We start from the raw sequence: 16065 nt of genomic DNA, 5'->3' as shown, positions 1-16065 counted from the left end.
TGAGGGGCCTCGCCAGCGGGGCCTCGCCAGCGGGGCCTGGCCAGTTCGGCAGCGCTTTGCTTGCCGATTTGGGGAGGGTTGGCCCGGCATGGTAGGGGAATCTCTTAGAAATGCCTCTGCGTTGTTCATGAAGTTCTCAGGAAAATCGAAAGCTCCGTTGGTTGTGACAGGAGCGACCTTTGAGCAGAGTTTATTGTTTGCTTTTCCAAATTAAAGAAAACAACAAAATAAAGCACAATGCCCGAGATCAATGTGTACCAGGGGCTGCTCCCCCATACCTTGCCAGTCCACCTATATGTTAATGCTTGGTGAGGGGAATGGGTGAGACCTTGTGTATGTGCAAGCAGAGAACAGTAAGGGAACTGAGGCTGCTTTAATGACCTGCAGCTGTGCCGGGGGGTGCAGAGCCCTCTGTGAGTGTGTGCAGAGCCCTGAGTGTGTGTGCACAGCCCTTGTGTGAGTGTGTGCACAGCCCTTGTGTGTGTGTGCACAGCCCTTGTGTGTGTGTGTGTGCACAGCCCTTGTGTGAGTGTGTGCACAGCCCTTGTGTGTGTGTGCACAGCCCTTGTGTGTGTGTGTGTGCAGAGCCCTGAGTGTGTGTGCACAGCCCTTGTGTGAGTGTGTGCACAGCCCTGTGTGTGTGTGCACAGCCCTTGTGTGTGTGTGTGTGCACAGCCCTTGTGTGTGTGCACAGCCCTTGTGTGAGTGTGTGCACAGCCCTGTGTGTGTGTGTGCACAGCCCTTGTGTGTGTGTGTGCACAGCCCTGTGTGTGTGTGTGCACAGCCCTTGTGTGTGTGTGCACAGCCCTGTGTGTGTGTGTGTGCTCAGCCCTTATGTGTGTGTGCACAGCCCTAGTGTGTGTGTGTGCACAGCCCTTGTGTGTGTGTGTGCACAGCCCTAGTGTGTGTGTGTGCACAGCCCTTGTGTGTGTGTGTGCACAGCCCTTGTGTGTGTGTGCACAGCCCTGTGTGTGTGTGTGCACAGCCCTTGTGTGTGTGTGCACAGCCCTTGTGTGTGTGTGTGTGCACAGCCCTGTGTGTGTGTGCACAGCCCTTGTGTGTGTGTGTGCACAGCCCTTGTGTGTGTGCACAGCCCTTGTGTGTGTGTGCACAGCCCTTGTGTGTGTGTGTGCACAGCCCTTGTGTGTGTGTGTGCACAGCCTTGTGTGTGTGTGCACAGCCCTGTGTGTGTGTGCACAGCCCTTGTGTGTGTGTGCACAGCCCTTGTGTGTGTGTGTGCACAGCCCTGTGTGTGTGTGCACAGCCCTTGTGTGAGTGTGTGTGCACAGCCCTGTGTGTGTGTGTGCACAGCCCTGTGTGTGTGTGTGCACAGCCCTTGTGTGTGTGTGTGTGCACAGCCCTTGTGTGTGTGTGTTTGCACAGCCCTTGTGTGTGTGTGCACAGCCCTTGTGTGTGTGTGTGCACAGCCCTTGTGTGTGTGTGTGCACAGCCCCTGTGTGTGTGTGTTTGCACAGCCCTTGTGTGTGTGTGCACAGCCCTTGTGTGTGTGTGTGCACAGCCCTTGTGTGTGTGTGTGCACAGCCTTGTGTGTGTGTGCACAGCCCTGTGTGTGTGTGCACAGCCCTTGTGTGTGTGTGCACAGCCCTTGTGTGTGTGTGTGCACAGCCCTGTGTGTGTGTGCACAGCCCTTGTGTGAGTGTGTGTGCACAGCCCTTGTGTGTGTGTGCACAGCCCTTGTGTGTGTGTGTGCACAGCCCTGTGTGTGTGTGTGCAGAGCCCTGAGTGTGTGTGCACAGCCCTGTGTGTGTGTGTGTGCACAGCCCTGTGTGTGTGTGCAGAGCCCTTGTGTGTGTGTGTGTGCACAGCCCCTGTGTGTGTGTGTGTGCACAGCCCTGTGTGTGTGTGCAGAGCCCTTGTGTGTGTGTGTGCACAGCCCTTGTGTGTGTGTGTGCACAGCCCTTGTGTGTGTGTGCAGAGCCCTTGTGTGTGTGTGCACAGCCCTAGTGTGTGTGTGTGCACAGCCCTTGTGTGTGTGTGTGCACAGCCCTTGTGTGTGTGTGCACAGCCCTTGTGTGTGTGTGTGCACAGCCCCTGTGTGTGTGTGTGTGCACAGCCCTGTGTGTGTGTGTGTGCACAGCCCTTGTGTGTGTGTGTGTGCACAGCCCTGTGTGTGTGTGCACAGCCCTTGTGTGTGTGTGTGCACAGCCCTTGTGTGTGTGTGTGCACAGCCCTTGTGTGTGTGCACAGCCCTGTGTGTGTGTGTGCACAGCCCTGTGTGTGTGTGTGCACAGCCCTTGTGTGTGTGTGTGCACAGCCCTTGTGTGTGTGTGTGCACAGCCCTTGTGTGTGTGTGTGCACAGCCCTTGTGTGTGTGTGTGCACAGCCCTAGTGTGTGTGTGCAGAGCCCTGTGTGTGTGTGCAGAGCCCTGTGTGTGTGTGCAGAGCCCTGAGTGTGTGTGCACAGCCCTTGTGTGTGTGCACAGCCCTTGTGTGTGTGTGCACAGCCCTTGTGTGTGTGTGTGCACAGCCCCTGTGTGTGTGTGTTTGCACAGCCCTTGTGTGTGTGTGCACAGCCCTTGTGTGTGTGTGTGCACAGCCCTTGTGTGTGTGTGTGCACAGCCCTTGTGTGTGTGTGCACAGCCCTTGTGTGTGTGTGTGCACAGCCTTGTGTGTGTGTGTGTGTGCACAGCCCTGGTGTGTGTGTGTGCTCAGCCCTTGTGTGTGTGCATAGCCCCTGCAGCTGCACAAAGCTTCTGCACAGTCCAGATAAGCTTGGAAACACCCAGCTTGTAATGGGACCTCACTGAGGCTTCATAGCATGTTGTACCCACCAGGAAAGTGCTTGTACATGCCTGAGCATTTTTTTCCTTCGATTTTGTAAATGAATAGGATTTTGAGATAAATAACTTGAAATTTGATTCCATACTGCATGTTCATGAGGTTGCCCAGAAGAGCAGCACCTGAGAAGTTTGGCCATCAAATTGCCAATCCCTTGTTCCTGGATATCAGAGCCTGGATACGTGATTTACACGTAAGAAGCCTGGTGCCAAATGAGAATACATGGGATTTTAAATGTAGTAAAGGGCAGGCGCTCGGCACGTCTCACTCCACTTGTTCTCAATTCTTTGGCTGTGATGTTAGCCAAATAACATGTTAACAAAAACTAAAAAAAAAAAAAAAAAAAAAAAAGATAAGAAAAGGCATTTAAAGTGTGCTGGGAATTTTTGTGTCCACCGTTTCTGATCTCTTCCTCCTCGTCTCTGGCAGGAATTGCCTGCCTCCAGCTGCTGCGGTCAGTCACTGCAGGGATTTTATCAGCCCCTCTGGATGCTCTTTAGCCCTTCTGCCTTAGGGCACACCCTCCGCCTCCCCAGTGACCACATGGCTCCTGATTGCTCCAAAACCCTTTTCTCTGGTTGTCTCATTTGTGTTTTCCACATAATTTTCCCATTTCATTAATTTTTAAATTAAATAAAAATCCAATAATTTGCCGTAGTTAAAGTCTGGATGTTGTGCCTTAACCTATAAAAACCTGTCATCTATCTTAATTACTTATCTTTCTCATTCTTTTTTAAGGTTAGTGAAAAGATCCAGTAGCTTATGTAAAACTTAGATCCTGGATACTAGCAAATGCAATCTATTTTCATTACACCCGATTTCCTCCCTGCCTTCTACCAACTCAGCTCCTCTCTTTGTCCTATTTTTGTGTTTTGTTTCAGGTTAGATTCAAATCACACCCCTTTCATAGGATCTGCTTCCGGTTTGTGTTTCTTTTCAGTATATGTTTTAGCATATATTTCCAGAAATTATTTCTAACACTATGAGGAACCAGTCATGATAGGAACTTCAACATTTTCTCTAATTACAGCCAAACAATTACGTAAACACATAATGAACAATGTTCTCAAAAGAATGAGCATATTAAAAAAGGGTATTTCTGAGCCTTGCGTAGAACCATGAGTTTACAGTGCATTGTTCAGTTTTCAAATATTTCTAAATGCTTTCATATGCTTTATGTTATATGCTAAATGTTTTCATATGGTTTATTATTGGTCACAACAAGGTTAATTTCTCGCAATTTTTGTATCCAAGGGTATACTCTTGTTTCTGTTGACTGTTCAGTTCCTTTGTTTTGCTAACAGTTTCCTAATCTGACCATAAGCTACTGTCTCTCTTTACAGATTTCTTGTTATCAATATTTAGTTTCCTTCATGGCTTATAACATTCATCTTAATGGAACATCAGGCTGGCATTCTGCTGCAGACATTTATTTACTTTTAGTTGATGTTTATATTGGAAGGATGATTTTCTGGCTGTCTGTTTTCATATCACTGACATAGCGTTTGACAGGCAACCTTTCACAAACTTAACCAGTCTGAGCAAGCAGAGTTTCAAAATACATCAAACATCATTCCTAAACTTAATCAAAAGACGGAAGTCTTTTATACAATCCCTCAGACAGCTTTATTTTTTCTTTCTTCTGCTATTATCTCTGATATGTTTTATACATCAAGGCTTTTTTCCTGTGAAACAAACCAGAAACTGGTATGTTACACTACATTCTTTTTTTTATTTTAATTTTCTTGCTGTGTAAGATTTCTGCTACACTAATAGTTTAAGAGTAGTACATTATATTCTTTGTGAAGTATAGTCACACACACACACAAATATATATATGTAACATGACTTTTGCATCTTAAGAAAAGAGTAATTCAGGCAAACTACTATCATGTGAAAATATAACATCTAAAATTAGTTTTGTTGACTTGTCTCAGTGAATGGCATAAAACCATTTTGATTACTATGACCAGATTTTGCTTTCAGTTATTTAGTGAAAAATTCTGTGTAACTGTAATTGTGGCAAATGAGCTTTTCCAATGGTGAGAATGAGATGATAATTTAATTCTCAGTGTTTAAGTAGAGATACTTAGTGTTGTTTTCCTTCAAAAGATTTTGTTTTCGTTCACATGTTTATCTAGATATTTGGTCTAAAAAGTCCCATGCCTATACAAGCTGTTTCTTTCAAAAAATTTCAACATAATCTGTTCAAGAATGGAAATGCTATTTTGTGTTTAACTAAGAAGTTCTTTATTCTTTATCCTCTGCAGCAGAGGTTGGTCCCTCCCACTCGACAAATGCATCTTATATTCATAGAACAATGAGGCCCAAAGCTTGTCAAGTTAAAATATCTGAAAAAGAGAAAGACTCTGCCTACCAGTCCTTTTCTGAAGGCCATGAGGAAAGGCTGTCTTCATGAGTGAAGGGGATTCACAACAATGGTGTTAGCTGGTGGGTTGAGAATGAAATTTAGCATCCCAGATGCCAGCCCTTCTCTACCCAGTGCCCTGCAATCACCACCCATCGCCTTCTTGAGAGAGGGTCTGCTAATAATAAGTCTTAGAGAGGATGAGAGCACGATCCTGGCTTCAGCTGTGCCTTGAGCAAGATGGAACCCTACTAGTACCCTTTGCTTATGTATCAATTTTGTTTCTGGAATTTATCACAGAATCAGAGAACAGTTTGTGTTGGAAGGGACTTCAATGACCAACTAATTCCAGCACCCCCTGCCAAGGGCAGGGACACCTTCCGCTATGCCCAAAGCCCCATCCAACCTGACCTTTGAACACTTCCAGGGATGGAGCTTCCACAGCTGCACCAGGTAATCCACATCAGTGCCTCACCACCATCACAGTAAAGAACTTAATCCTAAAATCTAGTCTAAACTTGCCCTCTTTCAGTTTAAGTCCAGTACCTCTTGTCTTACCCCTACATGCCTTTATAAAAAGCCCCTCTCTAGCTTTCTTGTAGACTCCCTTTAGAAATGTTTATTTCTATCTTTAAGTGCATTCTCTTCAATAACAAAACCTCAGCAAGGCAAGGATTTTGTATCACATTAACATTCAGTGGGGCACTGAAATCTGTATTTTACAAAGCCACATGGAGAAGAACATCCCCATACCTCAGCACACCTTCTCATTTACCTTGTCTATATTTCTTTCCAGACAAGTTTTCAAGAGGCAGAGACAGAAGCTGATGTTTGTACTTCTGATTCTTTTCTTCTTCCTTCCTAATTTCACAAGTGTGTCTTTAGCCTGAAACTTAGGATTTGGGGCTTTCCCAGGGGTTGTCTGCACGCTAGCAGCTTCCTGCCTGTAGCATTTGGAAGATTATGAAACAAGTATGTGTTGAAGAGAGGGGACTGTTCCCCACAAAGATTTTCCAGTAGAAATCAGAATGAAAACAAAGCCCACCCTTTAGGGTGGTGATTTTTGAACAATTTATTTCAAGAGATCCCATTAGGTGGAAATAGACTTTGCACTGGGCTAGGTGACCCCATGCAGGACTGCAGCTGACACGTGCAGACCCTGCTTTGTCCTGTGCTGAGAACAGGAGACTGCCATTGCTGCATTGCCAGGAGTAGCTTTGTTCCCAAACAATGATTTGAAAGAAAGAAAAAAGGAAACTCATGTGCTTTGCTAAAAGCCTGGATGATGTAGTATATCAGAAGTGCTTCTGTGTTTTTGGGTTATTGTAAGCAGACCAGAATACTTGGTTAGGGTCAAAACAAAAACCTTACTTAATGGTTTACATTTCAAATAATTTTACTACCCTCTGAAAATCACAAAATATTAACATTTTGGTCACTTATTCTGCTAATAAATAGTGTGACAGTGAGGAATTCAGGGACAAGAAGGTAAAGGGGAAATAAGGGTTTGGGTCAAGGTTGACTAAAATTATGTGGTCCTATAATTTTATGCATACATATAAGTGAGGTCACATAAATGAGTGACTTATGTGTATGCATACACATAAGTGAAGTCATATCAATGTTATTTGCACAAAACAGAATGATATGAAGGAATAAATGAAAAACATTGCTACAGAATATCACAAATGTAGAAGTGGAAAGTTGCTCAACACCTCTGTTTCTCAGGAGTTAAGCAGAACTTTGTGCACAACTTGTATGTTACCTCCAAATTTCAATTTAGTGCTGTATTCAAATTCTGTATGAGTCACTTGTTAATAATGGCAGCTGAAGGAGCATTATTCTGTTTGGAAGGACCTTCCTTGAGTGGTTGCTTTTAATACCCAGAAATATTCTGCTATGTGGCTTACCTATTCTTACCAGACTTTTCGTTCATCTTTTTAGAAACATTTTCTAAATATCTCCACTTAACATTAGTATGTCACTTGCTGTAGGGAGGTATATCTAATATAGATTATCATGAGTTAATTCAAAGTCCATTTTTTTCAATTAAAAAACCCAAAAGCCTCACTGGTGAGAAATTTCACTGTTGTTGTCACAGACCTGTTCATGAACTATAGTCCACAACACCAAGAAGAGGATAAACACATTCTCAATACTGCAGAGCAATCTAGATTTTATGAATTTTCTTTTAACCTTTGTTTGCTAATCTTAGTTGGATTATATTTAATTTCTCAATTTCCTTGTTGAAGCACAGTGAGGCAAGCCAGGGTAGAGATTAATGCTGTGCATATGTGGTCTCTCACATAACTCTAACAAGGTTCATCAGTCTTACTCCTGTCACCCTGCTGACAGAGAGCCTTTATTAAGTTCTTAGCAGTGCAGATACACAAATAGCACAGCTACAGGCCAAAGCAAACTCTTTGTGTGTGGTAGGAACAATGTCAGCATAAGGGAGCTGTGGAGTTTATGCTAAAAGTTTCATTTTCAAAGGGAGCTCTCTTTGCCCCTCTGCAAAACCACATTCTAGATCCTGTGGAGGTGTAGTAATGGAAAAGAATGTGAAATACTTGCCTAGGTTTACTATAAGTGAAACATGTATTGAGGACAGGTGAGATATAGTCCATATCTGATGCTGTCCAGAGTAGATAGAAAATTGCTCTGCATCTATTTATGTTTCAACTACCCCACTCTGGAAATATTTGTCGTGTTATCTCTTACCTTTCATTTTGGGAGGAGGACTGAAAGGAGAGAAAAAGTATTTAACCCTCCCATTTCTTGCAACTTTTTCATACTTAAGTGTCAGTGTTACAGGGCATCCCCATAATGAAATGCATCTTCAGCTGCAAAGCCAGAGAAGGTTGTGTAAATTAAGACACTTGGCCCTTTGTCTCACATCCCTATGTGGCCCTACAGTATAACTGAGGAGAGGGAATTTCAGTTTAAATTACCTGAAATAGTGAGAGAACTGTAATACTACTTACTGGGGCAGTGGTTTTATAATATGAAACTGTGCTGCATTCCTCTGTGTGTGGAAAAAGGGCCTTGAAGGAAGAATCTGAAATGCAAAGCCTTAGCATAAGTTGATGGGTTGTATAAGGTGATGGCAGCCTAACCCAGTAAAGTCCTCTTCCAGTTGCTGTTTAGAAAAGGTTCTTGAGTAACTTATCTCCTTAATTTTACCAGGTTTTATTTCAGGACTAGGTTATTTACTTCAAAAGCCTGAGAGTGAATTAGTGTATGATCTGAACCACCAGGGGATGATATTGGCAGAATCTCTACTCCAATAGCCAGAGGAGTAAATTTTTACTGATCTTCAAGTTTCCTTATTATGTTTGAATAGCAGGGTGAATTCTGACATGCTGAAGCAGCAGTGACAGTAAAAATGCCATATTTGCATCTGTGAGTACTTAAGGTATCAGAAGGTTGTTATGTGAAGAGACAGGTGCTTACATAAGTTGTGTATGTTACATTGAAGTAAAGCCATTCCCCATTATCTGTCCCCATATTGCAATGTTGTCAAAGTCTCTCATCCCTCCTGACTTTTCATTACCTGAGCTAGCAGTGTAAAATCATAGTCATTTAGTTTGGAAAAAAACCTTTAAGACTGTCAAGTCCAACCATTGCCATCACACTGCCAAGGGCACCACTAAACTATGTCCCAAAGCAGCACATCTGCATGTCTTTTAAATTCCCCCAGGACTAGCAACTCAACAACTTCTCTGTTCCAGTGACTGACAACAGTTTCCATTAAGATATTTTTCCTAATACCCAATCTAAATTTCCCCAGGTGCACCTTAAGGTGATTTCCTCTCACCTCTCGTTGCCTGGGAGAAGAGGCTGAGCCCCACCTGGCTGCAGCCTCCTGTCAGGGAGTTGTAGAGAGCAATAAGGTCCCACCTGAGCCTTCTGTTCTCCAGGCTAAACACCCCCAGCTCCTCAGCTGTTCTCATGTAACTTGTGCTCCAGACCCTGTCTCAACTCCATAGCCCTTCTCTGGACACAATTCAGCATCTCAATGTTTTCCTTGTCAGGAGAGGCCCACACTAAACACAGGATTTGAGATGTGGCCTCATCCATGCGGAGTGCAGGGGAATGAATGATAACTTCCTCAGTCTTGCTGGCCACACATGTTGTGCTGGGTTTGACTGAGGTAGAATTAGTTGTCTTCATAGGGGAGGGTATGGGGTTGTATTTTGGATTTTGCTGAACACAGGGTTGATAATTTAGGAACTGACGTTGAGCAGGGCTCACAATGAGCCAAGGCCTTTTCTGCTTTTTGCATGGCCCCAGTGGCCAGGAGGCTGGGGGAGCCTGGGAGGCTGGGAGGAAACACAGCCAGGACAGGTGACCCAAAGTGACCAAAGGGATATTCCAGACCATGTGCCATCATGCTCAGTATATGAACTGGGGGCAAGAAGGAGAAAAGGGGGAGGTCTGGAGTGATGGGGTTTGTCTTCCCCAGTCACTGTTAGGTGTGATGGAGCCCTGCCCTCCTGGGAATGGCTGAACACCTGCCTGCCCTTGGGAAGCATTGAATTAATTCCTTGTTTTATTTTCCTTTGTTTTTGCTTTCCCTGGCTCTTTATCTCAACCCACAAGTTTTACCATTTTGATTTTCTCCCCCATCCCACTTGTGGGACAGTGAGCAAGAGGCTGTGTAGGGTTTGGTTGTTGGCTGGGGTAAAACCACAACATAAACTGTGATGCCATTGGCCCTCTTGGCTACCTGAGCACCATGTAGGCCACCTGGGCAATCATATGCTGTTGCTGATTTGGAGTGGTGCATGGGCAGATCGCTCAGAAAAATGAGCATATAAGGAATAGCCTCTTCCTGCTTTTCTCTCATCTGAGCATTCAGCTTTTCTGTTGCTCATCTTGTCTCTTTAAAGAAAACATGGAATCCAATATCCCTGGGACTTCTGCTCTCATTAGGTTCCTTTGCAATTAGCTGGGAAAGGAGAGGGGAACTAAGTGATAGGCAGAAAAGCATGAGCTGCAAGTCTAATTTTCTTAGCAAACCAAGATGTACAAAGGATATCCAGTTAAAGTAATCAAAACATTCTCCAGTTCACTGACTCTTTCTGAAAAGCAAGGCATATTATATTCTAAGTAGTACTTGGTTTTAGATTTTGTACTGGGTCTTAAACAGCTGTTCAAAATGCAGCACAAAATGCAACTTGACTTACACTTTATTATTGTAAACAAATGCTAAGCAGAAACCATCTGTATCTTCTACTGTTAGTGTCTACATGGTTCTGCAGTTGGCCAGCTCTTATAAACACATTGTAGACACGAGACACAATTTCAAGTCTCGTTAAATGTCTTTTTTGTGTCATCATTTTGTACCATTGAAATTAAACTTTAAAATGTGGGTCATTGTTCTGAAGATTTGGAGTCAAAACACTTCAGAAATGTTGACGACTGTGCAAATTTTTTTTTTTTTAAATTTGCTCAAAACCCTTGTTTTCAGTTAATCTTCAAGTCTCATGGCTCAAACAATTTCTGCTAACTTACATATGCCTTAGCAAGTCATATACTGAAATAAATAGCACTTCATGATGCACAAAGCAGTGCAGTATTGTCCCATGGCTTTTGTTCTTCATGGTGCTTTCTCCATAGCTGTAGTTACAGTGGCAGCTGACTGGAAAGACAGGTGCACAAGCACTGCTACCACCAGAAAAGCATCCATCTGACAGACAACTGCAGCTTCTGCAGTCCTTCAGTTCCAGGCATTCCTGTAAATCTCCTGGGAGATACACCTAAGTAAGGTTGCAGAACTGGGGCAGAATTTTTATCACGCACATTTCACTTCTACTTACAGCTTTCAGGACATGTAAGTCTCTCTCCTTTGAATAATCCATAAAGTCTTCAAATAGGCAGTGTGACCTAATCTGCTGAATGATCTCATGCTTTGTCAGATGTAAAATATTATCCAAAGTGAACGAAATTAGATGAATTGAAGTTTTGAAAAGTTGTCTCTGAAATGCATCAACATATTTGTTTCATCTTCCACGTGTAACCCAAATAAAGAGGGCATTATGATGTACTCCACATAGTATACAGTTCATTATGTTCAGCAACATGTCTCTCCCTTCATGTATTAAAGCAAAGTATTCTCTTTCATCTCTGTTCCTGAAAAAGACCTGCCACCTTTTACTGCTTAATTATTGAAGGCAGCCTACTACAGAAGCTTAGTGTTGGATGGCTGCCTGCAACAATAATACGAAAATTGAGTTAGTATTTTTGATTGCTTTAGTAGTTATTAAAACTGAAGATTGTATGTCATGACTCCAGGAATCTTTTAACTTTGCCACTGAATTTCAAAAAGAAACCCTGACCTTGCTAAGGTTAATGGTGACTTCTGCATCACTATAATCTCTACTTCAGTCATCAAGTCTCTCAGTCTCCCTATTTCTCAAAGGAATAATGAGTTGAGGTTGCTATTCTTGTCTGCTTTATATATAATAGGATTACATTAATTGATCAGTAGGACTCAGGAACAATATTAATTTCTTTATAAGACTCATATAACATCTATGTGTTGACATATATAGGCAAAACTTCTGGAGTTCCAGGAAAGTTGGCACACTTTTTGCAGAAATGCAAATTCATTTGTATATATTTGAAATTCAAATATATGTTGCTCTTAATCTTTCATTATGACTTTCAAAACAAGGCAATTTTCTGAAATATTTATTTTGCATAAATGGATTTCCTAAACAAATGGATCTAGTTTGAACACAGTCTTCTAAGTCACCTCTGTGGTGATTTTATACATTTTGAAAACTTTGGGGGTCTTTTTGTGTTAGTTTTCTTGCAGCATGAAAAATAATTCAGCAGTGAACCTTTCTCAAGAGCAGCAAAATCTCTAAAGCTTGCTTTTTGCTCATTTTGACCAAAATCAAAATGAGCAAAATTAGTATTAAAAGAAATCATGATGCTAGCTTTGTAGCTACAGCCTCCTGCATTGTTAAAACAAACAAACAAATGAGGAGCATTTCAGTGTGGATTTCATCTGTCTGTATGTGGAACATACATATCACTCAGCTTTCTATGTGTTTGCAATGTCCCATGTCTTTCACAAACAAATGGAGAATGAAGAGGATGTGAAAAAATGCTGATCAAATCAAGGACCACTCTGGTAAAATAGGGTCAGCACAGCAAGGTTTCAGTTCCAGGTTTGTCCTTTCATTTTATCAGGAGAAGCTGGACTGAACTATGACTAATGGGGGTATGTAGATGCAAACAGAAAAATTCCAGCATGAATTTGTGAGCCTATGACAAAATGGAACTAAAAAGAGATTGGAAGACTCTAATTAAAATATGTGTAGCTAGAAATATGGAATCCTTGGAGCCTCCAAATCTTACTGTCAATAAAATATAGATAATATTTTTCACTTTACCCATTCTATGTATTTCACATTTCTGTACTTAGCAAGTCAGAAAAAGGCACTCTGTTTCTGGAGCAACAAATATAATTTTTTAATTTTCCCTATAAGATGAATGCCCAATAAAAACATAAAGGCCAGGCAACGTGTGTCAGTAGATTGTCTCTAGAATGACAACTGAGCACAAAAGTGAACATGATAATAGCTTTGACTTATTCAACTCTTAAACATAACTTAGGGTGCAATTGCATCCAGATGAGGCAATGTCTCATACAGTGCTGCTATGGGCCAAAGCTTTTGCCCTCTTGCAGTTTGTGTGCCATTATTGTGATGAGCTTTTCTATTGTGGTTAACTCAAGCACATATAGTTTGCCATTCAAAACAGAACCAAGAGAGCTTCCAATAAATGGAATAATGTACATCGTGAGTGTCAGATACAACATCAACCATTAGAAAAATCACCATACATGGAAAAATCATTGAATATACATGCCCCAGGCCTGCTTACAGATATACTTCTTTCAGTAATTTATCTATTAAAAATAGAGCTCACCAAACTCACATTTTGCCTTCAGATAACTGTGTTTGGCTAGAATAAATTATTTAACTGTGTGCTATGTAATATATCAAGCACCCATGTATATGTTATATGTGCAAACATGCCAAGAATACATCTAGTTTGAGATTATAGATTATAGATTATAGATTATAGATTATAGATTATAGATTATAGATTATAGATTATAGATTATAGATTATAGATTATAGATTATAGATTATAGATTATAGATTATAGATTATAGATTCTGCTCTCTTAATGTTGCCCCCAAAACTTCTTCTGGTACATCAACACTTTCCAGAGGGAGGGTTGATGTAATTAAATTATGAGAAGGGCTGCGTTTATTTGCAAAACTGAGCAGTTACAGTTTCTGATCCTGCTTAACACATTGTTCAAAAATAGAAGATATTAAGTCCAGCTAGGAATTCAAATACATTTTCATTTTCAAAAATAACAATTTTGCACAAATAGGCTTTGAAATAATATCTCATGGGTAAGCTTGTTTTGAGAGAAGATTAATTGGAGAATTACATAATGTTGTTAGTAAGCAATTAAAATTCAACAGAGCCTTAAAATTTACACCTTAGGGAACGCTAGTCATATTTACACATCTTTCAAAAATAAAAGTACAAACTGCTTCCAAAGTGCTATTATATGCCATGCATATTTAAGAGTTTTCTGCTAAATGATCCGTTTAGCATTGCTTAAATTATCTTGGGAATACTCTTAGTTTGGTAACTTTGGAACTGTCAAAAAATTATTTGTCCTCCACAACCAAACAGGTTTTGTTAAACTTAGTCCATTCCTTGGATGACAATTTTGCTTTCTTCACTCATATTAATGGTTCATTTTTAAGGAACCAATACCTACAGTGGGGAATTTTAGGTTGGTATGATAGGAGATGTAGGATTAGGGAAAAGGTAAAAAACTCCCCCATCTTCCACACCTTTGGAGATTGTGAAGAAGATAGAAAGAAAACTAATAGAATGCAAGACAAAGCTGGTGGGTACTTGTGCCACACAGGGAAATTAAACCTGGACAGAGAACAGGGAAAGAGAGGAAAACTAAACTGAGGCTATGCCATGGGAAGGGGTGATATCAGTTTTAGGTGAGATTGAGGATCATGGCAGGCTTAATGCTCAAGAAATGATATTGGAAAGTAAAACCTGCTGTGATTTGTTCCAGGAATGTCACAATTTGCAAGTTTGTAGCTCCAGAAACTCCTAATCATTTTACAGAGAGCTTTAGTGTACAGACTGATAGCTTTAGTGTTCAGTTTTTGCAGCGAGTTTCATAGTTTAACCTCAGAGAGTAACTGAGCCCTACACAGCTGCTCACACACCCTGAGAGAATTGGGAGGGTAAAAGTGAGGAAACTCATGGGTTAAGATAAAGGCAGTTTAATAGGGGTGCAAAAGCTGCATGTGCAAGCAAAGAAAAACAAGGAATTAATTCCCTGCTTCCTGTGTGCAGCAGGTGTTCAGCCATGCCCAGGAAAGTGGGGTTCCATCATGTGTAGTGGTGACTTGGCATGACAAACTCCATCACTCTGAATGACCTCCCCCATGGCCTTCCTGCCCCAGCTTTGTAAGTGAGCATGGTGCCACATGGTGTGGGACATCCCTTGGGCCAGCTGGGGACAGCTCTCCCCTCAGCTGTCCCCTTTCTCTTGCCCCCCATGCTCCTCGCTGGTGGGGCAGCGTGGGAAGCAGAAAAGGCTTTGCCTATAAGCACTGCTGGGCAATAGCTAGAGCATCCCTGTGTTAGCAGCACTGCTTCCAGCTCAAATGCAGCCACATACTAGCTATTGGGATGAAAATTAACTCTGTCCCAGCCAAAACCAGCATGGACAGCTCCCAGGACTACACACAACCCTGTCCTGCCAGCATCCCTGCAGCCCAGGAATTTCCATGACCTGAGTCTTTTCACACATGAGCTGCAGAGAAGGATTTGTGAGCCCAAGAGAGCCAGGTTGGTTGCTGGTCACCAAGACTTTGGAGGATGAGGGCTCCCCCTAATTTCTTAAAACCTCCTGGATAAAGAATTGAGTGCTGTTTTGCAGTTACTTCTACCCCACTCTTATTTAAAGCTGATGTTATCACCCTTTTTTATGGCAAAGCCTTGGCTTAACCTCCACTTTCCTGTCAGTCACCCTGCTGGTTTTAGCTTCCCTCCTTTTGCTGCTCCAATTACATTATCGATTGGGCTGCCTCCAGGAGGAGCTTTTGTTTGACACAGTTGGCAGAGAGACAAGCTGAGCACTTAGAGCTCATTAGGTGGGTGGGATTAGATTCTAAAGCTAAAATCGGACACTGCAGCAAAGTGATAAAACTCCAATGCTAGTCACAACCTCCTCTGAAAACTGAAGGCAGCTTTTGCATGTGCAATTTATGATTTGCTGTCTTAAAAGATCTCAGTAGAGATGTGGATTTCCACTGAAATTATACAAAAATTTTAGTATGCGGTCTAGGCTAGGTTTTCATTCTTTATCTTTCTAGAAAACTGACCATGCCATGACAGAGCTTTGCAATGCGATTATTTTAACTTGAAACTGAAAGCAAAATCTAGGTTTGCAAATGGAGCTAAAAAGAAGTGTATTTTAAAGTGCCATGGAAGTGCTACCATCACTGAAAAACCAAGCTGGAGGTATTTTGTAACAGGAGCAAAAACAGATAGTATTTTTCCTAAACCAAGAAAACAATATCTCCTTGTCCACAGCATAGTGGAGATAAGGCCATGTCTGTGTGCTACAAGACAACGCCGTGTTACAGATCCCTCTGCCAGCTCCAAGTTGTTTGGTATGGCTGAAGGGCAGAGCACATTCCCATGCAGAGATACTTGTCTGAGTTACAGAAACTGTGATTCCCTGGCAAAAACATCTCCTTAAGACGAGGTGCAGTGTGACACTGGCACATATGTAATGGTTTTAGTTTTGTGGCTGGCCTGTCC

The sequence above is a fragment of the Pseudopodoces humilis genome, chromosome 1 (assembly GCF_049639895.1).
Source record: "Pseudopodoces humilis isolate 2021_Gansu_Grassland_sample_001 chromosome 1, ASM4963989v1, whole genome shotgun sequence".
Classification (NCBI taxonomy): Eukaryota; Metazoa; Chordata; class Aves; order Passeriformes; family Paridae; genus Pseudopodoces; species Pseudopodoces humilis.
This window is presented reverse-complemented; position numbering follows the sequence as displayed.